Here is a 16542-nt window from a genome sequence, read left to right as displayed (position 1 = left end):
TGTTCACCGAACCTCTCCAATCCTATCACTGCTGCGTTTATGCCCCTGTACACATGCTTGATTCTCTTTCGGAGACATAGCAATCCATAGGTTTAAAGATACTTACTAGTCAGGTACATTCTTAGGCGTTTAATATGCGGTGTTGAGTCCATTTCGTTGAGCAAGGAGTAGCTCTTGTCTATTCCATATTTGGCTTAAGGAACTTTATCTGTGCTCATTTCAATCTCTGGTTTTATGCAGCACCGCAACTCACCTTTCCCCTTAAGCAAGCATAAGTTGGTTTTCTAAATTTGAGACCCTGTTCTGTTCTGTAATTCAGTTCCTGTGTAGCCAAGTTTACATTCCGTGTATTACTGATATCTTATGATGTTTCTTTTTCTGTGTGACTTATTTCAGTTAGAATCATCATACCTGAATCCACTCATTGTGCTGCTAAGGGCCTGATGACACAGATTTCATTGCTGAGTGATATTGCTTTGTAAGTAAATACCACAACTTCTTTATCCATTTTTCACTTTCTGCGATGTTGAACTTGTACTGTAAACGAGGTTCTTGTAAACAGAGCCGTTCCAAACTTTGGGGTGGCTGTGTCTTTTTGATTTTAAATTCCCTAAGCTATAGGACCATAAGTGGAAGTGCCCTAGGCTCTGTTGCTTTGTTTTTTAGATGTTTCAGGAAACACCATACACTTCTCCCGAGTGGTTGTTGGCAATTTACATCCCGCCCATCAGCATAACAAGGCTCCCAGTTCTCCATGGCCTGTCCTGCCTTTCTGGATTTTACACTTTTTTCAGATGGCCCTTTTGACCGGGGGGAAGTGAGACTTCATTGTAGTGCAGATTTCCTTTGCAAGCTTGCTTGGTTGGCCAAAAAGGGCGTATGCGTTTTTTCCTGAATATATTCAGGAAAAAACGCATACGCCCTTTTTGGCCAAGTGCATCATTGTGGACGTTCTGCCTCTTTTCCTATGCTTTCAATGCAATTCCAGTCTACCTCCTGAAATCGGTTTCCTGCAATGCTGCCCCGCTTTCAAGTCCTCTTGGCAGCCTTACTTCAGTCTATTTTTGGACCATAGCTGTCATTTATAACTCTGCAGGTTTGTGAAATACAGTGCCCCTGAGCTCCTTTCTTCAACTCGCTTTCTTGTGACCTGGCCGCAACACCGCAGGATGGCTTCAGGCCCTAATCTGGTTCTGGCACCGCACGCTGAGCCTTTGGTTAATTCCTCTTCCTGGTGGGAAATGAGAGTTAAATTTGCCCGTCCAGAGACCTCCAGCTAGCCTCTCATTGTTTCTCTCTATTCCTGTTCATCTTCCGCAGAAATTGCAAACTGGGCCAAACAGGAGGTTAAAGGGACTGACTCTCCAAGTCGGGAGAGTGTTAGTAAAGCGTCTGGAATGTTGCACCCGAGTACCAGGGGAGGAAAACTGAGACATATTTGAACACGTCTCCCATTCACATGGTTGATCATACTCTGGGTTCCACATGCATGTTTTAGCTGAAGGAAGAATACCTTAAACCTGGAGAGTTGAGACCCGTGTAATGGGTACCATGCAATATGACTTCAAAGGGTCTTCATTTGCTCACCGAACCTCTCCAATCCTATCACTGCTGCGTTTATGCCCCTGTACACATGCTTGATTCTCTTTCGGAGACATAGCAATCCATAGGTTTTAAGATACTTACTAGTCAGGTACATTCTTAGGCGTTTAATATGGGGTGTTGAGTCCATTGCGTTGAGCAAGGAGTAGCTCTTGTCTATTCCATATTTGGCTAAAGGAACTTTATCTGTGCTCATTTCAATCTCTGGTTTTATGCAGCACCCCAACTCACCTTTCCCCTTAAGCAAGCATAAGTTGGTTTTCTAAATTTGAGACACTGTTCTGTTTTGGAATTCAGTTCCTGTGTAGCCAAGTTTACATTCCGTGTATTAGTGATATCTTATGATGTTTCTTTTTCTGTGTGACTTATTTCAGTTAGAATCATCGTACCTGAATCCACTCATTGTGCTGCTAACGGCCTGATGACACAGATTTCATTGCTGAGTGATATTGCTTTGTAGGTAAATACCACAAGTTCTTTATCCATTTTTCACTTTCTGCGATGTTGAACTTGTACTGTAAACGAGGTTCTTGTAAACAGAGCCGTTCCAAACTTTGGGATGGCTGTGTCTTTTTGATTTTAATTTCCCTAAGCTATAGGACCATAAGTGGAAGTGCCCTAGGTTCTGTTGCTTTGTTTTTTAGATGTTTCAGGAAACACCATACACTTCTCCCGAGTGTCTGTTGGCAATTTACATCCCGCCCATCAGCATAACAAGGCTCCCAGTTCTCCATGGCCTGTCCTGCCTTTCTGGATTTTACACTTATTTCAGATGGCCCTTTTGACCGGGGGGAAGTGAGACTTCATTGTAGTGCAGATTTCCTTTGCAAGCTTGCTTGGTTGGCCCAAAAGTGCGTATGCGTTTTTTCCTGAATATATTCAGGAAAAAACGCATACGCCCTTTTTGGCCAAGTGCATCATTGTGGACGTTCTGCCTCTTTTCCTATGCTTTCAATGCAATTCCAGTCTACCTCCTGAAATCGGTTTCCTGCAATTCTGCCCCGCTTTCAAGTCCTCTTGGCAGCCTTACTTCAGTCTATTTTTGGACGATAGCTGTCATTTATAACTCTGCAGGTTTGTGAATTACAGTGCCCCTGAGCTCCTTTCTTCAACTCACTTTCTTGTGACCTGGCCGCAACACCGCAGGATGGCTTCAGGCCCTAATCTGGTTCCGGCACGGCATGCTGAGCCTTTGGTTATTTCCTTTTCCTGGTGGGAAATGAGAGTTAAATTTGCCCGTCCAGACACCTCCAGCTAGTCTCTCTTTGGTTCTCGCTATTCCTGTTCATCTTCCGCAGAAATTGCAAACTGGGCCAAACAGGAGGTTAAAGGCGCTGACTCTCCAAGTGGGGAGAGTGTTAGTAAAGCGTCTGGAATGTTGCACCCGAGTACCAGGGGAGGAAAACTGAGACATATTTGAACACGACTCCCGTTCACATGGTTGATCATACTTGGGTTCCACATGCATGTTTTAGCTGAAGGAAGAATACCTTAAACCTGGAGATTTAAGACCCGTGTAATGGGTACCATGCAATATGACTTCAAAGGTTCTTCATTTGCTCACCGAACCTCTCCAATCCTATCACTGCTGCGTTTATGCCCCTGTACACATGCTTGATTCTCTTTCGGAGACATAGCAATCCATAGGTTTTTAAGATACTTACTAGTCAGGTACATTCTTAGGCGTTTAATATGCGGTGTTGAGTCCATTTCGTTGAGCAAGGAGTAGCTCTTGTCTATTCCATATTTGACTTAAGGAACTTTATCTGTGCTCATTTCAATCTCTGGTTTTATGCAGCACCCCAACTCACCTTTACCCTTAAGCAAGCATAAGTTGGTTTTCTAAATTTGAGACCCTGTTCTGTTCTGTAATTCAGTTCCTGTGTAGCCAAGTTTACATTCCGTGTATTACTGATATCTTATGATGTTTCTTTTTCTGTGTGACTTACTTCAGTTAGAATCATCATACCTGAATCCACTCATTGTGCTGCTAAGTGCCTGATGACACAGATTTCATTGCTGAGTGATATTGCTTTGTAAGTAAATACCACAACTTCTTTATCCATTTTTCACTTTCTGCGATGTTGAACTTGTACTGTAAACGAGGTTCTTGTAAACAGAGGCGTCCCAAAATTTGGGGTGGCTGTGTCTTTTTGATTTTAATTTCCCTAAGCTATAGGACCATAAGTGGAAGTGCCCTAGGTTCTGTTGCTTTGTTTTTTAGATGTTTCAGGAAACACCATACACTTCTCCCGAGTGGTTGTTGGCAATTTACATCCCGCCCATCAGCATAACAAGGCTCCCAGTTCTCCATGGCCTGTCCTGCCTTTCTGGATTTTACACTTTTTTCAGATGGCCCTTTTGACCGGGGGGAAGTGAGACTTCATTGTAGTGCAGATTTCCTTTGCAAGCTTGCTTGGTTGGCCAAAAAGGGCGTATGCGTTTTTTCCTGAATATATTCAGGAAAAAACGCATACGCCCTTTTTGGCCAAGTGCATCATTGTGGACGTTCTGCCTCTTTTCCTATGCTTTCAAGGCAATTCCAGTCTACCTCCTGAAATCGGTTTCCTGCAATTCTGCCCCGCTTTCAAGTCCTCTTGGCAGCCTTACTTCAGTCTATTTTTGGACGATAGCTGTCATTTATAACTCTGCAGGTTTGTGAATTACAGTGCCCCTGAGCTCCTTTCTTCAACTCACTTTCTTGTGACCTGGCCGCAACACCGCAGGATGGCTTCAGGCCCTAATCTGGTTCCGGCACGGCACGCTGAGCCTTTGGTTATTTCCTTTTCCTGGTGGGAAATGAGAGTTAAATTTGCCCGTCCAGACACCTCCAGCTAGTCTCTCTTTGGTTCTCGCTATTCCTGTTCATCTTCCGCAGAAATTGCAAACTGGGCCAAACAGGAGGTTAAAGGCGCTGACTCTCCAAGTGGGGAGAGTGTTAGTAAAGCGTCTGGAATGTTGCACCCGAGTACCAGGGGAGGAAAACTGAGACATATTTGAACACGACTCCCGTTCACATGGTTGATCATACTTGGGTTCCACATGCATGTTTTAGCTGAAGGAAGAATACCTTAAACCTGGAGAGTTAAGACCCGTGTAATGGGTACCATGCAATATGACTTCAAAGGGTCTTCATTTGCTCACCGAACCTCTCCAATCCTATCACTGCTGCGTTTATGCCCCTGTACACATGCTTGATTCTCTTTCGGAGACATAGCAATCCATAGGTTTTTAAGATACTTACTAGTCAGGTACATTCTTAGGCGTTTAATATGCGGTGTTGAGTCCATTTCGTTGAGCAAGGAGTAGCTCTTGTCTATTCCATATTTGACTTAAGGAACTTTATCTGTGCTCATTTCAATCTCTGGTTTTATGCAGCACCCCAACTCACCTTTACCCTTAAGCAAGCATAAGTTGGTTTTCTAAATTTGAGACCCTGTTCTGTTCTGTAATTCAGTTCCTGTGTAGCCAAGTTTACATTCCGTGTATTACTGATATCTTATGATGTTTCTTTTTCTGTGTGACTTACTTCAGTTAGAATCATCATACCTGAATCCACTCATTGTGCTGCTAAGTGCCTGATGACACAGATTTCATTGCTGAGTGATATTGCTTTGTAAGTAAATACCACAACTTCTTTATCCATTTTTCACTTTCTGCGATGTTGAACTTGTACTGTAAACGAGGTTCTTGTAAACAGAGGCGTCCCAAAATTTGGGGTTGCTGTGTCTTTTTGATTTTAATTTCCCTAAGCTATAGGACCATAAGTGGAAGTGCCCTAGGTTCTGTTGCTTTGTTTTTTAGATGTTTCAGGAAACACCATACACTTCTCCCGAGTGTCTGTTGGCAATTTACATCCCGCCCATCAGCATAACAAGGCTCCCAGTTCTCCATGGCCTGTCCTGCCTTTCTGGATTTTACACTTATTTCAGATGGCCCTTTTGACCGGGGGGAAGTGAGACTTCATTGTAGTGCAGATTTCCTTTGCAAGCTTGCTTGGTTGGCCCAAAAGGGCGTATGCGTTTTTTCCTGAATATATTCAGGAAAAAACGCATACGCCCTTTTTGGCCAAGTGCATCATTGTGGACGTTCTGCCTCTTTTCCTATGCTTTCAATGCAATTCCAGTCTACCTCCTGAAATCGGTTTCCTGCAATTCTGCCCCGCTTTCAAGTCCTCTTGGCAGCCTTACTTCAGTATATTTTTGGACGATAGCTGTCATTTATAACTCTGCAGGTTTGTGAATTACAGTGCCCCTGAGCTCCTTTGTTCAACTCGCTTTCTTTTGAGCTGGCCGCAACACCGCAGGATGGCTTCAGGCTCTAATCTGGTTCCGGTACGGCACGCTGAGCCTTTGGTTATTTCCTCTTCCTGGTGGGAAATGAGAGTTAAATTTGCCCGTCCAGACACCTCCAGCTAGCCTCTCATTGGTTCTCGCTATTCCTGTTCATCTTCCGCAGAAATTGCAAACTGGGCCAAACAGGAGGTTAAAGGCGCTGACTCTCCAAGTGGGGAGACTGTTAGTAAAGCGTCTGGAAGGTTGCACCCGAGTACCAGGGGAGGAAAACTGAGACATATTTGAACACGTCTCCCGTTCACATGGTTGATTATACTTGGGTTCCACATGCATGTTTTAGCTGAAGGAAGAATACCTAAAACCTGGGTAGTTGAAACCCGTGGAATGGGTACCATGCAATATGACTTCAAAGGGTCTTCATTTGCTCACGAACCTCTCCAATCCTATCACTGCTGCGTTTATGCCCCTGTACACATGCTTGATTCTCTTTCGGACACATAGCAATCCATAGGTTTTAAGATACTTACTAGACAGGTACATTCTTAGGCGTTTAATATGCGGTGTTGAGTCCATTTTGTTGAGCAAGGAGTAGCTCTTGTCTATTCCATATTTGGCTTAAGGAACTTTATCTGTGCTCATTTCAATCTCTGGTTTTATGCAGCACCCCAACTCACCTTTACCCTTAAGCAAGCATAAGTTGGTTTTCTAAATTTGAGACCCTCTTCTGTTCTGTAATTCAGTTCCTGTGTAGCCAAGTTTACATTCCGTGTATTACTGATATCTTATGATGTTTCTTTTTCTGTGTGACTTATTTCAGTTAGAATCATCATACCTGAATCCACTCATTGTGCTGCTAAGGGCCTGATGACACAGATTTCATTGCTGAGTGATATTGCTTTGTAAGTAAATACCACAACTTCTTTATCCATTTTTCACTTTCTGCGATGTTGAACTTGTACTGTAAACGAGGTTCTTGTAAACAGAGCCGTTCCAAACTTTGGGGTGGCTGTGTCTTTTTGATTTTAATTTCCCTAAGCTATAGGACCATAAGTGGAAGTGCCCTAGGTTCTGTTGCTTTGTTTTTTAGATGTTTCAGGAAACACCATACACTTCTCCCGAGTGGTTGTTGGCAATTTACATCCCGCCCATCAGCATAACAAGGCTCCCAGTTCTCCATGGCCTGTCCTGCCTTTCTGGATTTTACACTTTTTTCAGATGGCCCTTTTGACCGGGGGGAAGTGAGACTTCATTGTAGTGCAGATTTCCTTTGCAAGCTTGCTTGGTTGGCCAAAAAGGGCGTATGCGTTTTTTCCTGAATATATTCAGGAAAAAACGCATACGCCCTTTTTGGCCAAGTGCATCATTGTGGATGTTCTGCCTCTTTTCCTATGCTTTCAATGCAATTCCAGTCTACCTCCTGAAATCGGTTTCCTGCAATTCTGCCCCGCTTTCAAGTCCTCTTGGCAGCCTTACTTCAGTCTATTTTTGGACGATAGCTGTCATTTATAACTCTGCAGGTTTGTGAATTACAGTGCCCCTGAGCTCCTTTCTTCAACTCGCTTTCTTGTGACCTGGCCGCAACACCGCAGGATGGCTTCAGGCCCTAATCTGGTTCCGGCACGGCATGCTGAGCCTTTGGTTATTTCCTCTTCCTGGTGGGAAATGAGAGTTAAATTTGCCCGTTCAGACACCTCCAGCTAGTCTCTCATTGGTTCTCGCTATTCCTGTTCATCTTCCGCAGAAATTGCAAACTGGGCCAAACAGGAGGTTAAAGACGCTGACTCTCCAAGTGGGGAGAGTGTTAGTAAAGCGTCTGGAATGTTGCACCCGAGTACCAGGGGAGGAAAACTGAGACATATTTGAACACGTCTCCCGTTCACATGGTTGATCATACTTGGGTTCCACATGCATGTTTTAGCTGAAGGAAGAATACCTTAAACCTGGAGAGTTAAGACCCGTGTAATGGGTACCATGCAATATGACCTCAAAGGGTCTTCATTTGCTCACCGAACCTCTCCAATCCTATCACTGCTGCGTTTATTCCCCTGTACACATGCTTGATTCTCTTTCGGAGACATAGCAATCCATAGGTTTTTAAGATACTTACTAGTCAGGTACATTCTTAGGCGTTTAATATGCGGTGTTGAGTCCATTTCGTTGAGCAAGGAGTATCTCTTGTCTATTCCATATTTGACTTAAGGAACTTTATCTGTGCTCATTTCAATCTCTGGTTTTATGCAGCACCCCAACTCACCTTTACCCTTAAGCAAGCATAAGTTGGTTTTCTAAATTTGAGACCCTGTTCTGTTCTGTAGTTCAGTTCCTGTGTAGCCAAGTTTACATTCCGTGTATTACTGATATCTTATGATGTTTCTTTTTCTGTGTGACTTACTTCAGTTAGAATCATCATACCTGAATCCACTCATTGTGCTGCTAAGTGCCTGATGACACAGATTTCATTGCTGAGTGATATTGCTTTGTAAGTAAATACCACAACTTCTTTATCCATTTTTCACTTTCTGCGATGTTGAACTTGTACTGTAAACGAGGTTCTTGTAAACAGAGGCGTCCCAAAATTTGGGGTGGCTGTGTCTTTTTGATTTTAATTTCCCTAAGCTATAGGACCATAAGTGGAAGTGCCCTAGGTTCTGTTGCTTTGTTTTTTAGATGTTTCAGGAAACACCATACACTTCTCCCGAGTGGTTGTTGGCAATTTACATCCCGCCCATCAGCATAACAAGGCTCCCAGTTCTCCATGGCCTGTCCTGCCTTTCTGGATTTTACACTTTTTTCAGATGGCCCTTTTGACCGGGGGGAAGTGAGACTTCATTGTAGTGCAGATTTCCTTTGCAAGCTTGCTTGGTTGGCCAAAAAGGGCGTATGCGTTTTTTCCTGAATATATTCAGGAAAAAACGCATACGCCCTTTTTGGCCAAGTGCATCATTGTGGACGTTCTGCCTCTTTTCCTATGCTTTCAATGCAATTCCAGTCTACCTCCTGAAATCGGTTTCCTGCAATTCTGCCCCGCTTTCAAGTCCTCTTGGCAGCCTTACTTCAGTCTATTTTTGGACGATAGCTGTCATTTATAACTCTGCAGGTTTGTGAATTACAGTGCCCCTGAGCTCCTTTCTTCAACTCGCTTTCTTGTGACCTGGCCGCAACACCGCAGGATGGCTTCAGGCCCTAATCTGGTTCCGGCACGGCACGCTGAGCCTTTGGTTATTTCCTCTTCCTGGTGGGAAATGAGAGTTAAATTTGCCCCTTCAGACACCTCCAGCTAGTCTCTCATTGGTTCTCGCTATTCCTGTTCATCTTCCGCAGAAATTGCAAACTGGGCCAAACAGGAGGTTAAAGGGACTGACTCTCCAAGTCGGGAGAGTGTTAGTAAAGCGTCTGGAATGTTGCACCCGAGTACCAGGGTACGAAAACTGAGACATATTTGAACACGTCTCCCGATCACATGGTTGATCATACTCTAGGTTCCACATGCATGTTTTAGCTGAAGGAAGAATACCTTAAACCTGGGTAGTTGAAACCCGTGGAATGGGTACCATGCAATATGACTTCAAAGGGTCTTCATTTGCGCACCGAACCTCTCCAATCCTATCACTGCTGCGTTTATGCCCCTGTACACATGCTTGATTCTCTTTTGGAGACATAGCAATCCATAGGTTTTAAGATACTTACTAGTCAGGAACATTCTTAGGCGTTTAATATGGGGTGTTGAGTCCATTTCGTTGAGCAAGGAGTAGCTCTTGTCTATTCCATATTTGACTTAAGGAACTTTATCTGTGCTCATTTCAATCTCTGGTTTTATGCAGCACCCCAACTCACCTTTACCCTTAAGCAAGCATAAGTTGGTTTTCTAAATTTGAGACCCTCTTCTGTTCTGTAATTCAGTTCCTGTGTAGCCTAGTTTACATTCCGTGTATTACTGATATCTTATGATGTTTCTTTTTCTGTGTGACTTATTTCAGTTAGAATCATCGTACCAGAATCCACTCATTATGCTGCTACGGGCCTGATGACATAGATTTCATTGCTGAGTGATACTGCATTGTACGTAAGTACCACAAGTTCTTTATCCATTTTTCACTTTCTGCGAAGTTGAACTTGTACTGTAAACGAGGTTCTTGTAAACAGAGCCGTTCCAAACTTTGGGGTGGCTGTGTCTTTTTGATTTTAATTTCCCTAAGCTATAGGACCATAAGTGGAAGTGCCCTAGGTTCTGTTGCTTTGTTTTTTAGATGTTTCAGGAAACACCATACACTTCTCCCGAGTGGTTGTTGGCAATTTACATCCCGCCCTTCAGCATAACAAGGCTCCCAGTTCTCCATGGCCTGTCCTGCCTTTCTGGATTTTACACTTTTTTCAGATGGCCCTTTTGACCGGGGGGAAGTGAGACTTCATTGTAGTGCAGATTTCCTTTGCAAGCTTGCTTGGTTGGCCAAAAAGGGCGTATGCGTTTTTTCCTGAATATATTCAGGAAAAAACGCATACGCCCTTTTTGGCCAAGTGCATCATTGTGGACGTTCTGCCTCTTTTCCTATGCTTTCAATGCAATTCCAGTCTACCTCCTGAAATAGGTTTCCTGCAATTCTGCCCCGCTTTCAAGTCGTCTTGGCAGCCTTACTTCAGTCTATTTTTGGACGATAGCTGTCATTTATAACTCTGCAGGTTTGTGAATTACAGTGCCCCTGAGCTCCTTTCTTCAACTCGCTTTCTTTTGAGATGGCCGCAACACCGCAGGATGGCTTCAGGCCCTAATCTGGTTCCGGCACGGCAGGCTGAGCCTTTGGTTAATTCCTCTTCCTGGTGGGAAATGAGAGTTAAATTTGCCCGTGCAGACACCTCCAGCTAGCCTCTCATTGGTTCTCGCTATTCCTGTTCATCTTCCGCAGAAATTGCAAACTGGGCCAAACAGGAGGTTAAAGGGACTGACTCTCCAAGTCGGGAGAGTGTTAGTAAAGCGTCTGGAATGTTGCACCCGAGTACCAGGGTACGAAAACTGAGACATATTTGAACACGTCTCCCGATCACATGGTTGATCATACTCTAGGTTCCACATGCATGTTTTAGCTGAAGGAAGAATACCTTAAACCTGGAGAGTTGAGACCCGTGTAATGGGTACCATGCAATATGACTTCAAAGGGTCTTCATTTGCTCACCGAACCTCTCCAATCCTATCACTGCTGCGTTTATGCCCCTGTACACATGCTTGATTCTCTTTCGGAGACATAGCAATCCATAGGTTTTAAGATACTTACTAGTCAGGTACATTCTTAGGCGTTTAATATGCGGTGTTGAGTCCATTTCGTTGAGCAAGGAGTAGCTCTTGTCTATTCCATATTTGACTTAAGGAACTTTATCTGTGCTCATTTCAATCTCTGGTTTTATGCAGCACCCCAACTCACCTTTACCCTTAAGCAAGCATAAGTTGGTTTTCTAAATTTGAGACCCTCTTCTGTTCTGTAATTCAGTTCCTGTGTAGCCAAGTTTACATTCCGTGTATTACTGATATCTTATGATGTTTCTTTTTCTGTGTGACTTACTTCAGTTAGAATCATCATACCTGAATCCACTCATTGTGCTGCTAAGTGCCTGATGACACAGATTTCATTGCTGAGTGATATTGCTTTGTAAGTAAATACCACAACTTCTTTATCCATTTTTCACTTTCTGCGATGTTGAACTTGTACTGTAAACGAGGTTCTTGTAAACAGAGGCGTCCCAAAATTTGGGGTGGCTGTGTCTTTTTGATTTTAATTTCCCTAAGCTATAGGACCATAAGTGGAAGTGCCCTAGGTTCTGTTGCTTTGTTTTTTAGATGTTTCAGGAAACACCATACACTTCTCCCGAGTGTCTGTTGGCAATTTACATCCCGCCCATCAGCATAACAAGGCTCCCAGTTCTCCATGGCCTGTCCTGCCTTTCTGGATTTTACACTTATTTCAGATGGCCCTTTTGACCGGGGGGAAGTGAGACTTCATTGTAGTGCAGATTTCCTTTGCAAGCTTGCTTGGTTGGCCCAAAAGGGCGTATGCGTTTTTTCCTGAATATATTCAGGAAAAAACGCATACGCCCTTTTTGGCCAAGTGCATCATTGTGGACGTTCTACCTCTTTTCCTATGCTTTCAATGCAATTCCAGTCTACCTCCTGAAATCGGTTTCCTGCAATTCTGCCCCGCTTTCAAGTCCTCTTGGCAGCCTTACTTCAGTATATTTTTGGACGATAGCTGTCATTTATAACTCTGCAGGTTTGTGAATTACAGTGCCCCTGAGCTCCTTTCTTCAACTCGCTTTCTTTTGAGCTGGCCGCAACACCGTAGGATGGCTTCAGGCTCTAATCTGGTTCCGGTACGGCACGCTGAGCCTTTGGTTATTTCCTCTTCCTGGTGGGAAATGAGAGTTAAATTTGCCCGTCCAGACACCTCCAGCTAGCCTCTCATTGGTTCTCGCTATTCCTGTTCATCTTCCGCAGAAATTGCAAACTGGGCCAAACAGGAGGTTAAAGGCGCTGACTCTCCAAGTGGGGAGACTGTTAGTAAAGCGTCTGGAAGGTTGCACCCGAGTACCAGGGGAGGAAAACTGAGACATATTTGAACACGTCTCCCGTTCACATGGTTGATTATACTTGGGTTCCACATGCATGTTTTAGCTGAAGGAAGAATACCTAAAACCTGGGTAGTTGAAACCCGTGGAATGGGTACCATGCAATATGACTTCAAAGGGTCTTCATTTGCTCACCGAACCTCTCCAATCCTATCACTGCTGCGTTTATGCCCCTGTACACATGCTTGATTCTCTTTCGGAGACATAGCAATCCATAGGTTTTTAAGATACTTACTAGTCAGGTACATTCTTAGGCGTTTAATATGCGGTGTTGAGTCCATTTCGTTGAGCAAGGAGTAGCTCTTGTCTATTCCATATTTGACTTAAGGAACTTTATCTGTGCTCATTTCAATCTCTGGTTTTATGCAGCACCCCAACTCACCTTTACCCTTAAGCAAGCATAAGTTGGTTTTCTAAATTTGAGACCCTGTTCTGTTCTGTAATTCAGTTCCTGTGTAGCCAAGTTTACATTCCGTGTATTACTGATATCTTATGATGTTTCTTTTTCTGTGTGACTTACTTCAGTTAGAATCATCATACCTGAATCCACTCATTGTGCTGCTAAGTGCCTGATGACACAGATTTCATTGCTGAGTGATATTGCTTTGTAAGTAAATACCACAACTTCTTTATCCATTTTTCACTTTCTGCGATGTTGAACTTGTACTGTAAACGAGGTTCTTGTAAACAGAGGCGTCCCAAAATTTGGGGTGGCTGTGTCTTTTTGATTTTAATTTCCCTAAGCTATAGGACCATAAGTGGAAGTGCCCTAGGTTCTGTTGCTTTGTTTTTTAGATGTTTCAGGAAACACCATACACTTCTCCCGAGTGGTTGTTGGCAATTTACATCCCGCCCATCAGCATAACAAGGCTCCCAGTTCTCCATGGCCTGTCCTGCCTTTCTGGATTTTACACTTTTTTCAGATGGCCCTTTTGACCGGGGGGAAGTGAGACTTCATTGTAGTGCAGATTTCCTTTGCAAGCTTGCTTGGTTGGCCAAAAAGGGCGTATGCGTTTTTTCCTGAATATATTCAGGAAAAAACGCATACGCCCTTTTTGGCCAAGTGCATCATTGTGGACGTTCTGCCTCTTTTCCTATGCTTTCAAGGCAATTCCAGTCTACCTCCTGAAATCGGTTTCCTGCAATTCTGCCCCGCTTTCAAGTCCTCTTGGCAGCCTTACTTCAGTCTATTTTTGGACGATAGCTGTCATTTATAACTCTGCAGGTTTGTGAATTACAGTGCCCCTGAGCTCCTTTCTTCAACTCACTTTCTTGTGACCTGGCCGCAACACCGCAGGATGGCTTCAGGCCCTAATCTGGTTCCGGCACGGCACGCTGAGCCTTTGGTTATTTCCTTTTCCTGGTGGGAAATGAGAGTTAAATTTGCCCGTCCAGACACCTCCAGCTAGTCTCTCTTTGGTTCTCGCTATTCCTGTTCATCTTCCGCAGAAATTGCAAACTGGGCCAAACAGGAGGTTAAAGGCGCTGACTCTCCAAGTGGGGAGAGTGTTAGTAAAGCGTCTGGAATGTTGCACCCGAGTACCAGGGGAGGAAAACTGAGACATATTTGAACACGACTCCCGTTCACATGGTTGATCATACTTGGGTTCCACATGCATGTTTTAGCTGAAGGAAGAATACCTTAAACCTGGAGAGTTAAGACCCGTGTAATGGGTACCATGCAATATGACTTCAAAGGGTCTTCATTTGCTCACCGAACCTCTCCAATCCTATCACTGCTGCGTTTATGCCCCTGTACACATGCTTGATTCTCTTTCGGACACATAGCAATCCATAGGTTTTAAGATACTTACTAGACAGGTACATTCTTAGGCGTTTAATATGCGGTGTTGAGTCCATTTCGTTGAGCAAGGAGTAGCTCTTGTCTATTCCATATTTGGCTTAAGGAACTTTATCTGTGCTCATTTCAATCTCTGGTTTTATGCAGCACCCCAACTCACCTTTACCCTTAAGCAAGCATAAGTTGGTTTTCTAAATTTGAGACCCTCTTCTGTTCTGTAATTCAGTTCCTGTGTAGCCAAGTTTACATTCCGTGTATTACTGATATCTTATGATGTTTCTTTTTCTGTGTGACTTATTTCAGTTAGAATCATCATACCTGAATCCACTCATTGTGCTGCTAAGGGCCTGATGACACAGATTTCATTGCTGAGTGATATTGCTTTGTAAGTAAATACCACAACTTCTTTATCCATTTTTCACTTTCTGCGATGTTGAACTTGTACTGTAAACGAGGTTCTTGTAAACAGAGCCGTTCCAAACTTTGGGGTGGCTGTGTCTTTTTGATTTTAATTTCCCTAAGCTATAGGACCATAAGTGGAAGTGCCCTAGGTTCTGTTGCTTTGTTTTTTAGATGTTTCAGGAAACACCATACACTTCTCCCGAGTGGTTGTTGGCAATTTACATCCCGCCTATCAGCATAACAAGGCTCCCAGTTCTCCATGGCCTGTCCTGCCTTTCTGGATTTTACACTTTTTTCAGATGGCCCTTTTGACCGGGGGGAAGTGAGACTTCATTGTAGTGCAGATTTCCTTTGCAAGCTTGCTTGGTTGGCCAAAAAGGGCGTATGCGTTTTTTCCTGAATATATTCAGGAAAAAACGCATACGCCCTTTTTGGCCAAGTGCATCATTGTGGACGTTCTGCCTCTTTTCCTATGCTTTCAATGCAATTCCAGTCTACCTCCTGAAATAGGTTTCCTGCAATTCTGCCCCGCTTTCAAGTCCTCTTGGCAGCCTTACTTCAGTCTATTTTTGGACGATAGCTGTCATTTATAACTCTGCAGGTTTGTGAATTACAGTGCCCCTGAGCTCCTTTCTTCAACTCGCTTTCTTGTGACCTGGCCGCAACACCGCAGGATGGCTTCAGGCCCTAATCTGGTTCCGGCACGGCATGCTGAGCCTTTGGTTATTTCCTCTTCCTGGTGGGAAATGAGAGTTAAATTTGCCCGTTCAGACACCTCCAGCTAGTCTCTCATTGGTTCTCGCTATTCCTGTTCATCTTCCGCAGAAATTGCAAACTGGGCCAAACAGGAGGTTAAAGACGCTGACTCTCCAAGTGGGGAGAGTGTTAGTAAAGCGTCTGGAATGTTGCACCCGAGTACCAGGGGAGGAAAACTGAGACATATTTGAACACGTCTCCCGTTCACATGGTTGATCATACTTGGGTTCCACATGCATGTTTTAGCTGAAGGAAGAATACCTTAAACCTGGAGAGTTAAGACCCGTGTAATGGGTACCATGCAATATGACTTCAAAGGGTCTTCATTTGCTCACCGAACCTCTCCAATCCTATCACTGCTGCGTTTATTCCCCTGTACACATGCTTGATTCTCTTTCGGAGACATAGCAATCCATAGGTTTTTAAGATACTTACTAGTCAGGTACATTCTTAGGCGTTTAATATGCGGTGTTGAGTCCATTTCGTTGAGCAAGGAGTATCTCTTGTCTATTCCATATTTGACTTAAGGAACTTTATCTGTGCTCATTTCAATCTCTGGTTTTATGCAGCACCCCAACTCACCTTTACCCTTAAGCAAGCATAAGTTGGTTTTCTAAATTTGAGACCCTGTTCTGTTCTGTAGTTCAGTTCCTGTGTAGCCAAGTTTACATTCCGTGTATTACTGATATCTTATGATGTTTCTTTTTCTGTGTGACTTACTTCAGTTAGAATCATCATACCTGAATCCACTCATTGTGCTGCTAAGTGCCTGATGACACAGATTTCATTGCTGAGTGATATTGCTTTGTAAGTAAATACCACAACTTCTTTATCCATTTTTCACTTTCTGCGATGTTGAACTTGTACTGTAAACGAGGTTCTTGTAAACAGAGGCGTCCCAAAATTTGGGGTGGCTGTGTCTTTTTGATTTTAATTTCCCTAAGCTATAGGACCATAAGTGGAAGTGCCCTAGGTTCTGTTGCTTTGTTTTTTAGATGTTTCAGGAAACACCATACACTTCTCCCGAGTGGTTGTTGGCAATTTACATCCCGCCCATCAGCATAACAAGGCTCC

The 16542-nt window shown here is 43.6% G+C and overlaps 1 long non-coding RNA gene across 26 annotated transcripts in view; it reads left to right on the top strand.

The window, feature by feature from the left end:
* LOC307181468 overlaps positions 1-16542 on the top strand; it is a 1676472-nt gene that overhangs the window by 1522851 nt on the left and 137079 nt on the right. The window contains exon 1 of one of the 26 annotated variants that reach the window (XR_013826858.1): positions 2039-2058. The exons of the other annotated variants lie outside the window; for them this stretch is intronic. This is a non-coding gene — a long non-coding RNA (uncharacterized lncRNA). Of the gene's footprint in view, positions 1-2038; positions 2059-16542 lie in introns of those variants that run through there. 26 annotated transcript variants of the gene reach the window in all.

Source organism: Stenella coeruleoalba (assembly GCF_951394435.1).
Source record: "Stenella coeruleoalba genome assembly, contig: scaffold_28, whole genome shotgun sequence".
NCBI classification, from domain to species: Eukaryota; Metazoa; Chordata; class Mammalia; order Artiodactyla; family Delphinidae; genus Stenella; species Stenella coeruleoalba.
The sequence above is the reverse complement of the archived record's forward strand: the minus strand, read 5'-3'. Positions and strand labels throughout refer to the sequence as shown.